Genomic DNA, 10,476 nt, shown 5'->3' with positions numbered 1-10,476 from the left:
AGCTGTCCCCCTCCAGCACACTCATGGCGCTCCACTGTGGCTAGGGCTGAGCAGGTGAAGGGGATTTGGGTGACTTTGCAGCTCCTTGACACGATCCAAGGATCTGGAGAGAGATCTGGGAGGGCAGTCATGCTCAGGGACAAGGATGTTTTGGCTCATGTGCTCCTCCTTGGCTATGTCCCCAACACAGTTCCATTTGCAAGGAGCTTGAAGGTGTATGGCTCTGCACTATTTGTCATGTCCTTCCCAGGTTTTTCTTCCTTGCTAAGCATTTTCCCCCCATCTTTCCCTTTTTTAGAGTTTGAAATGAAGGCAGTTGAAACTCTATCCCACAAAAGAGGGGCTGCCAGCCTCAGCAGGGCAGCAGCAATATGCTTCCTCCACAGGGTTATGGGAAGAAATGGGATGTGGCTATCTGGACATCTCAGAAATCATTGCAGCCAGACAGGTTCATGTAAGAATACATTAGGGTTTTGGATGTCTGCATATCTAAGAGGTTCATCCTTCCTTTCTTTCTTGCAATTTATGTGTGCTTCCATACCCCAGTTTTAGCTCACTCCAAGCTTCCCCCAATCAAATGCCCCTTTCCACTCACTCCTCCTAAACCTTTCACAACACTTACAGCCCTTCTCCATCTTTTCTTTTCCTCTTCTATAGGTGCCCTCACTCCTTTGTGGCCCTCTAAATGCCACCATCGACTGTGAGGTTTGACAGCAGGAGACGAGCAGAGGCTGGTGTGGCCAGCTAATGGCCTGTTCCCCCAGCCCAGGCTGCAGCTCTCACCGAGGATGGGGCAGCCAGAGGCGCGGGCGGCAGCTGGGAGGCTGAGGGAATGACTGATGGACGCCTGAAGGACAAGCAGTGGGATCACAGCATGCCTCACTTCTGGGAAGGGGCTAAATCGATGAACACACAACAAATCAATTCTGTTGGGGTTTTTTTTTGGTAATGTGATCTTTTCCATTAGGATGCTCACCAATGCTCCATTAATAGCTCATTCAACTGCCAGTGCTGTGTGGTACCCAAGGCCTGAGGAAATGTAAAATGATAAAAAAAAGGATAGTAATTGATCCAGAGAATTGTATAATCATATGATACAATTGGCAGGTTTTATTTTCGTAAGCTGAGTACCTTATTTCCTGAAGCCTGAGATACATTCACACACTATGGAAGCATTACATTACTTATAAAATTATCCAGTCCTTTTTATAATCCAGCATCAGTACAGCCTGTCCCAAATAACTCTTTTTAAGATGCACTCCACAGGCATATTGTGTACCTAATTATTTCTCTTTGTTTTTCTCCACTATTTATTTCATCTGGTGTCTCCCTCTTTCCAGTGACAAATTGTCTGTACTTGGAGACATAAATAACGCCGATTAATCCTTTAAGGACACCCTCATGTCGCCGCTCAAGCACTCCTGTTGCTGTTTCTCTTTCCTGAATAAAATACATTTCAGTGGAGGGCTTTTGAGGGCTCAGGGTACAAGACTGTGCCATGGAGAAAGGAAACGGGAATCTGTGAATGCCCTTCTTCCCTTGTGCAGAAGAGAGGCAGAGGAGGGGCTCCACTCTGTAGGAGGTAAGGAATGCACAGGATAACAGGGGTTTGTACACAGACTCCCACTCCAGGGAGAGGGGCTTCTTTCTCCTCAGACAGAGGATTTTTCCTGAGATCTGGGGGGAGAATGACTTGGTGGACTGAGCTGGGACATGCTGCTGGGCATCCAGCCTGGTCCTGCCCGCTGCAGCAATCCTGTCTGGCACCAGGGCAAGAAATGTCACTGGGGTGACTTGCACAGGAGCTTTGGGATTGTCCCCTTCCCATTTCCCTGGAGGAATCACCTCCAAAGCACAAAGGCTGGATCTCCAAAGTGGGAGTTTGTGGTAATCTGGCAACTCTGAATATAGGGAAGCCCAGGGCCCTGGGGAGGGCAAAATAAAAAGAAATGCAGTGGAAATCACTGTCTCCCCTTCCTGGCCAGCAAATCCTACCTGGGCCTGATGATGGCCAGCACATTTTAGGAGACTCAGGGGTCTCTCCTCTCCAGGTTGAGTCTCTATCTACCTACCACTATCCTCCCTGAGACGCATCCATGTCCTGTACCCTCCACAGGACTCATCCCTGGTGACCTTGCCAGCATCTATGGCCAGTTCTCTCCCATGTGCCTGCTCTCCCTTCTCACAACGACAACAAGCAGAAAAATAAACTGGGTGGCAGCCTCATGCTCTGCCACCCAGCCACCCCTTTCAGCATAGGAGCATAACATATACACAGCCAAATGCAAACAAATGCATTGCAAAAGCTACATCACCTGCTGGAAATGGTGTCAATCTGATTACAGCACCAAACATTGCTCATGTGCAGAAAAGCAGGAGGTTGCAGAAAAGCTGCAGATCCAGGCAAGCATCCTTTTATCATTTGGTCCATGCTTCACAGCTTTACCTGCTCTCATACAGGTGGAAGGTATCTGGAAAAATTAGCCTTTTGGAACAAAGTACCATCTTCTGAGAAGATGTTGAATACAACTGGCTTGCTCCAAACCCAGCTAGAACTGATGTGGTTTTGTCCCAGACTTTGCTACTCCTGTTTTTTATGGGAATGGGCAGCCTTTATCCTGAGAAGGCAACTCAGCCTTCAGTGACCTGGTCCCAAATGTTGTGCAGCAGAGAAGAACCACCTAGAGAAAAGGCAATACCCCAGGAAGGAGACTCCACATTGCATCTGGACTATTTCTGAGGGCTTTCTTTACTGACCTGGAAGGTGGGGTCAGGACTTTCTAGCTTAAGCAGAAGGTCAGGCTGTCTTTTGAGAGAGAGGAAACTGAGTAAGGCAGCCGCTATTCATATCTGGGAAAAAGGATATGTGCTCTCAGCCTTGTGTATACAGCCTGAATTAGTGAAGTAAATCTTCTGTAAATCATCCCTTCCTTACAGCTCTGTTTTCCTCCAAACAATGGAAATGAGAAACTGGAAGCATGCTGATATGATAAGCAGGGGGATGAGGACAGGCAAGGTCAGAGGTACTCCTATTACTGTCTTCCTGGATGTAGACATCCATTCCTCACTTCTCTAAAAGCCAAGGAAGGACTCAGTTTAAAGAACTGTCTTAGCTGTGTCAGACCCTTGTCCTTTCTACCTGGATGCATGTGGCATGTAACTAAGGAAACTAAACACACTGCAGATGCCTTGATTTGAAATGTCTCTGCTGAGAGCTGGTTGAAACACAGGACTTGCATTCTGCAAGAAATCCTGACATTTGCAAAAGTTTGGTTCAACAGAAAAAATGAGTCATTTTCCCCCTGAAAAGGAAAATCTGTGGGGAGGGGAAAAAAGGAAAAAATAATTGCTTGGAAAAATCAAACCATCCCTATGGTTTTTTATTTTCCCCTGATGCAGAACAGAGGAACAGCTGCCTCTGTCTCCTGAGTATCCCTCCAGCCATGAGCTGAGCAGATTCAAATCCCAGTGAGCTTCTGCCTGTGCCAGAGCTCCTGTGGCTTTGGGCTTCCCATGGCAGAGCTCAGCCAGCTGGGTCTGGGAGAGACTGTCCTCACAGCAGCATCACCTCGAGCTGACAGGGAACCAACTGTGCTGCAGCTGACCTGCTTCTGCCACCTGATTTCAGATTTATCTATCTCCCTCTTGGGTTTGGGACCAATGTTTGTTGGCAAGAAAATTCCTTACTAGACTTTCTTGACATGTTACATGTCACACAGTCACTCCTATGACTGCTACCTAAAAACCCCCAGTATTATTTATCTAAAGGGAGGAAATAAACCCCATCAATGCAAACTGTCCCATGCTTGTGTCAGAGCTCTGAGCCTCAATCCTCATCCGTCGGAAAGGGCCGTGGTGATGGCACTCATGAATGCTGAAAGGCATTGTACTGAGATGCTTGAAAAAACAACCTGTTAAGATGACTGGCTCACTGCTCTGCCCAAAATGGCAACATTTGAACACACAATACGCTCAAAGATGATTAAGCCAGGAAAGTGTAATGATATGTGAAACCAATTTTTATTAATACCAGACTGAAATGCGGTCTTGTACAAGGAAGAGAAATCTCCATGCTCCTAGTAATGGGGATCAGAGCCTTAATGATCATTACATTACTAAAACTGTACACTAATACCACAGGAGGTCATGGGGCTAAGAGCATATGCTCCTTTCTTTGTATTACAGGCTTTTATGTCTTCATTTACTCCACCAATTCTCTCATTATTTCCTCCTCATCTGCTATTCACAGGCATAATTTCTTCAGCTGACATTCCCCTCCTCTCTCACTAAGAAACAATCGATATTACATCATCTGCCTTGCTGCAGTGCCTCATACGCCACAAGACACATTGGAGCAGGTTCCTCTGGGACTTGTTTTCCAGCCCTGCTCCATCTGAATCAGTAAGGAAAGGAGGATGCTGTGCAAAGCCCTGAGGTATGATAGGAGCAGAACTCGGGCAGCACAGTGGCTGCTGCTTCAACCTCACTGCCTGCCTGCGAGAAATCCATATGCTGCCATTTGTTCTTGTAGCCTGCCTTAATAAGCCACTAATGAGGAAAACAGTGTAACAAATTAATTGAGTCCACCCATGAATTAAGAAGGTTGATGATGCTACTGAGGATTTGCCCCAAGGTAACAAAGCAGAATCTTTATTTATTTGTCCCCCACAAAAAAAATCTGATGAACATGTATTAGTCCTTATAACTTCAGTGAAAGAGTAGCAAAAATTGCCCATCTGCACTCAGAAAATGCGTATTTTTGGGGGGGCATGACCATTCTCACAGCTCACTCTCTTGGCCGTGTCACCATAAATTGCTGGGTGATTAAAGTCAGCTAATTTCTTACAGTGCTGTTTGGCTTTAAGTCCTGTCTTCTGCTCTTTCATGCACTGCTATCTTGTAGCAAGGTCATATGAAACAGAGACCTTGTATAATTTCAAAACATATTGTCAGCTGGTTCAGGAGGGAGAACTCTGCATTTTTTTCCCTTATGTATGTTTTTTCTTTTCATTTTATTTCCTGATTCAATACTGCCTGTCTTCCCTTGCTCTATCTAGCTAGCATTTGCTACTCCTGGGCTGTCTGCAAAGGAAAGCTATCAAACTCTGAAATTTAATAAAAGCCTCTTAAGTGATTTGGGACTGCGTAGGAGAAAGAGAGATCTTTAAAAGCAAACATTACTGCTAGGATGTACATGTAGCTTAATAGGATTTTCTCCTTTGAAAAGAATATGAGCTCTTAATAAGAATCTTCTGTGAATCTGATTTCTCAATAAGACATTTTGAGATTAAGGGAGAATGCAAAGATTTTATTTATTTAGGTATACATCGAAACTCATTTTGTGTGTTTTCAGTGAAAGCTGCGTCAAAAGATATGCCACATCTTAACAACATTGAGCTGGGATTGTAATTTTTTCAGCAATTTATTTCTGAACACCATTTCCTCATCCTCTCTGCTGTTTTGTCTGTAATCTGCTTTTGCCTTTACCCAGTCTCTCAAAATTTCTTTCATCATCCTTCTCCCATTTTTTTTTTAATTCTCCCAGACCAGGCTGCTTCTTTCTGCAGGATGACTGAGAGGAGTGTGAAAATGAGTCGCCCAAGTCTTACTCACAGTTTCCTCTGTGTTTGCCCTGCATTACTGGGACAGACCAAAGCTGTACAGATGAAAAGAAGCCCACAAGCTACTCTGAGTAAGCTTCTGTTTAGGATTCTTTAGTGCCATATATATTTTTTTTTTCCTAAAACAGGATGCTCTAAAACAGCAGCCCCTGTAAAAGATAAGCAATGTAATTATAGCAACAAGATAAAAGCAGAAATGGCTCTCAGACAAAACCTCTGACTATTAGATCAGAAGTGATGTGAAAGGACACCCACTGAGGAAAAAGGAACTTGGCACTGATAACATGAGGTACTACCAGACAGACCTCAGAATATCATTTCCTTTCTCCTTTTTTTTCAAAAATAAAAAGCCCAGAAGCTCATATCAAAAGGGCTCATGGGTCTGTATGGCAGGTGTTTCTTTCCCTTTTTAGGTCCTCCTTGAATCCAGACCTGATCTGGATATTGTTGATGATGTTCTGATATTGCGTAGATGAAGTGTACGAGAATAGTGAAAAATGCCATATTTTAAAATACGATTACTGCAGCATGTCAGAACTAGAAAGAATGGCAAGGAATATCAGAAGGGTCTTGACACAGCAAGATAACTGGGCAACATTATGGCAAACGAAATGGAGTGTAAAATCTCCAGGAGGCAGCACAGAACGGAAGAAATAATTGACTGTAGTCACTCTAAGGAAAGAATATATTGGAATCATCAAGGGAAATGAAATGAAAGTGGCTGGTGACTGCTGATCCAAAAGTAGTTGGAGAGTTGCTAAATGGTGAATGGAAAGTGTTACTGGATAAGGCTGACACAATGATGTAAATGAACGATATGATTGACCTTTAGATGTGCACATACATGCGGACTTTGCAAATAACGTAGCAGGAAACAGAAGAAAGTTCAAGAAGGCTGGAGAAAATGCAGAGGCATGGACAGGTTTGCAAAGAGACTGAAAACATCAAAATCACTGGTCCTAGAGTGAATATAACAGTGAAAGAAAAGAGAGAAGAGGCCTAGGAGAGTTCAAATTTATTTGCCCTCAAGCCTAAATACACTAAAAGGAGCACTCTGAGAAGTTAAAACTAAGTTGAAAAAATCCCTAAGTCATCATGCAGCTCATCTTGAGCAACCATCTGCCTTGTGGGTAACCCAGAGTTTTCTTGCTGAGGGCTGTGTGGTCCACATGCTAATGTCAGTGAGGCAGCTGCTGTGCAGGGGTTCAGAGGTGCCACCTCACCTGTGCGACAGCAGCCACCCCAGCCGTGCATCCCGTGGGCCAGGGCACAGCATTGTCCTGCTGCAGTCCGGGTGCAGTGCTGGGCTCTCCTGGAGGAGCCAGGGCAGCCTTAGCCCGCAGGAGGAGCTCAGCACGCTGCAGGTTTGTGCCAAAGCCTTTGGCTGCCAGAGCCTGAAGGACAGTCAGCCTGTGAGTGCTGAGTTCTCTTTCAGTGGGGGGCAGCCCCTGCTCTGGGACCTGGATGTGCCAGTGCCTCTGAGGTGGCTTGGGTGCAGGTGACACCACTGAAGCCACACTGCGAGGCAGCCAGCAAGTCTTGGAGCTGGATGAATGGAGCAGAACTGATTACCTCTCCAGCAACTGCCAGCACTGTCACATGGGAAGTAAATTTTGTTGCTCATTTTTTTTTGTTGAGCAAACTAAACCCATGGCACAACCCCACAGCAAGGACAAGCCAGGCTGTGACCTCCTCAGCTCAGAGGGGTTGCAGGAGTGCAGCAGGGTGGAGACACTCCATTCTCTGGTGGTTGGGGAAGCTCTGGCACTGGTTACTTCTTCTTAGCCCTGAAACCAGCCTCTTTTTCTCAGCCTGCATTTCAAGATGTGGAGCGACATTAGAAAATGGAAAGGAAAGGAAAGGAAAGGAAAGGAAAGGAAAGGAAAGGAAAGGAAAGGAAAGGAAAGGAAAGGAAAGGAAAGGAAAGGAAAGGAAAGGAAAGGAAAGGAAAGGAAAGGAAAGGAAAGGAAAGGAAAGGAAAGGAAAGGAAAGGAAAGGAAAGGAAAGGAAAGGAAAGGAAAGGAAAGGAAAGGAAAGGAAAGGAAAGGAAAGGAAAGGAAAGGAAAGGAAAGGAAAGGAAAGGAAAGGAAAGGAAAAGGAGAAGGGAGAAAGAAAGGAGAAAAGAGGAGAGGGAAGGGGAGATGAGGGAAGAAAAAAGCAGGGAAGGAGAAAGGAGGAGAGGAGAGGAGAGGAGAGGAGAGGAGAGGAGAGGAGAGGAGAGGAGAGGAGAGGAGAGGAGAGGAGAGGAGAGGAGAGGAGAGGAGAGGAGAGGAGAGGAGAGGAGAGGAGAGGAGAGGAGAGGAGAGGAGAGGAGAGAGAGAGGAGAGGAGAGGAGAGGAGAGGAGAGGAGAGGAGAGGAGAGGAGAGGAGAGGAGAGGAGAGGAGAGGAGAGGAGAGGAGAGGGAGAAAGCTTATGTCCTAGTCTCCACCATAAAAAATAGAAACAGACCAAGGGGATGCTTCAGTGTCAGCACAGGGCTTAGGAGAAGCAGGCTGTTTCCCCAAACTTTCAGCAATATCTAAGACACATGCCAGTTCCTACGAGGAATTCTGTGAAGACCACATTTTAAGGTATGATATCGATCCTCTTTGGCATGAGTGTGCCCATTGTCACCAAGCTGGATATTTTTCTTTGCATTGGGCTCCAGTCTCCCAGTCACACAGTTTTCACAGCAAGGGAGGCAGGATAACCTCTGCTGGGTTCCACTCTCCCTTTTCAAGTTCAAAAGAGATGGGAGCCACTCTTGTACCCCAGCAGACCTGGAGCACGGTCTGTTCTGATGAAGTTTGGGATGGGATAGCACTTGAACATGGCACGAGCTGGATGCTGCCTGCTGTAGTTGCACTCAGACTCCTGCAAGCAGCCAAGCCCTCGCAGTGTGACCCAGCCAGCACACAGAGAACTGCCCAGGGTGGGCAGGGCAGTGTGGGCCCCACCACGGCAGCCACTGCCCCCGAGGGCACCACCTCTGCTCCTGGGCACCCCCTCAGCACAGAGCTGCTGCTGGAGCTCTCAGAGCTGCGTCAGTGCACAGAGAGAAATGCAGTGAGACATTGGATGGTGCCACCCAGCTCCTGGCTGAGGATCAAGGCTAGGGAGGGGTACCATGGTGATGGGCAGCGTGCAGGGGCCAGGTGCCACCCCAGACACACGTCCCAAGGCATGCACCATACAGTGCTAAGGTAGTGCTGTGGAAGGAAGGGGGAGGACAAAATCTGTGCCACCTGCTGCTCAGCAGATCTGCCATCTTGCAGTTTTCTAACCAGTTTTGCTATCTGCTTTCGTCTTGATAAGTCACCTCCCTGCCCGCCTTTTCTGTCACACATATTCCACTCCCTGATGCAATTAACCTGCTGGTCTCCATTTCACAGGCTTCAGAAGCATTTAAGCCTTAGAGCAGTTGCCTTAATATCAGTGAAAACATTTCCAAAAGTGACAACCATTCAAATGAAGAAGAGTTTACCTATAATTTGCAGCAATTTCTCTCATTTCAGTTCTGGACTGTGCAGCTTTTTGAGCCAAAAAGTTTAGATGCTTTATATGCAAGATTGTTGCATTTTCCTAAAGCAATGAATGATTCATTCCAGTCGTGACTGAAAAGCTTAGGACTTGCCTACAGTTGGAAATTTATCAAAATAGTTATTCTGGAAGAAGTCTTGGGGTAGTGGCTCTTCTTCTGGAATTGAAATGCCCACACAGTGTTTGATAACACCGTTGTCACTCTAGAAGAGCTGCTCTGCTACATTTGCAAGTGTTGACCCTAGTGTCAGAGGCTGCCAGGCAGGTTATCCTTGCTGTGGGATTTAAGACGATGAGGTAAGAAAGGGTTTGTTTTGGTGTCTGAGATCTTTTCTGCAAGTGTGTTTCTGAGAGACCCATAAAATGAAATGGGTGGGAACAACATAGCAGATTATTAGCACCAGTCTTCTCCACCAAACTGGAGGCGTAGAAGTGTAGTAGAACTTATTTTATGACCTAATTTCTGGTTTAAGTTTTTCATCAGAAATTGCCTGGGACATAAGGACACATTGCTATATTTTAGTAATATTTCTTCCTAGTTTCATGTTACAGTTGCCAGCAGAGAGAAAGTTTTGGTTTGGCCCTTGCTACTTATTAGAACTTATTTCCCAGCCATGTTCCCAGCCAAACGGATACAGGTACAAGAGGCCAATGTTCTGCTTCCCTGGGAATGGGAAAGCTGGCAAGTGCCTCAGATGCTTTATTTTTCCACAGTGCTACTGAGGGACAGAGTCCAAACCCAGCCAGGCTTGTGTTCCCTGCATGTGTAAGGTCCACTTGTGCTGATGTGAATCCAGAGGTCTGCTGCCCAGCTGCTCCCTGTACTACATGACACTGATCTTCAGGAGCACCAGATTCCTCACGGGGACTTCCATTGGGCTAGATGTGGGCTGCACACACAAAACGATGCTCCAGGAAAAAATGGGTGCAGCAGCCCTGTACATGAGGGTAGTGCCTCCAGTGCCCTGCCTCCCAGCCATGTGTAAGGCTCCTGGTGTTACACCTGCCAAAACAGGAGGCACTACATTCAGTGGGAAGTAACTTTGACTAAATTTTTGTGTTTGAAGCCTGTGTGTGTGCAACAGTAATTTCTGGTTTTGTTAATGCTTGAAGATGTAGCTGCCAGGCAGCTTCTGCTGTTAAAAGAAGTCTTGCCCTGTGGAAGAAAAGCCTCCAACAGAATAAAGAAAGGGAGGGTCAGAATTCCTACATAAAAAATGAACAATAATTAAAAAAACAAAATAAATATTTTAGGTCCACAAAACAAATTAATGAAAGAATTAAAGTGCCAGAAGGCACAATTGCTACCTTTTGCAGCCCCTTGCATTGGCTCCT

Source organism: Ammospiza caudacuta, chromosome 3 (genome assembly GCF_027887145.1).
Source record: "Ammospiza caudacuta isolate bAmmCau1 chromosome 3, bAmmCau1.pri, whole genome shotgun sequence".
NCBI lineage: Eukaryota > Metazoa > Chordata > Aves > Passeriformes > Passerellidae > Ammospiza > Ammospiza caudacuta.
This window is presented reverse-complemented; position numbering follows the sequence as displayed.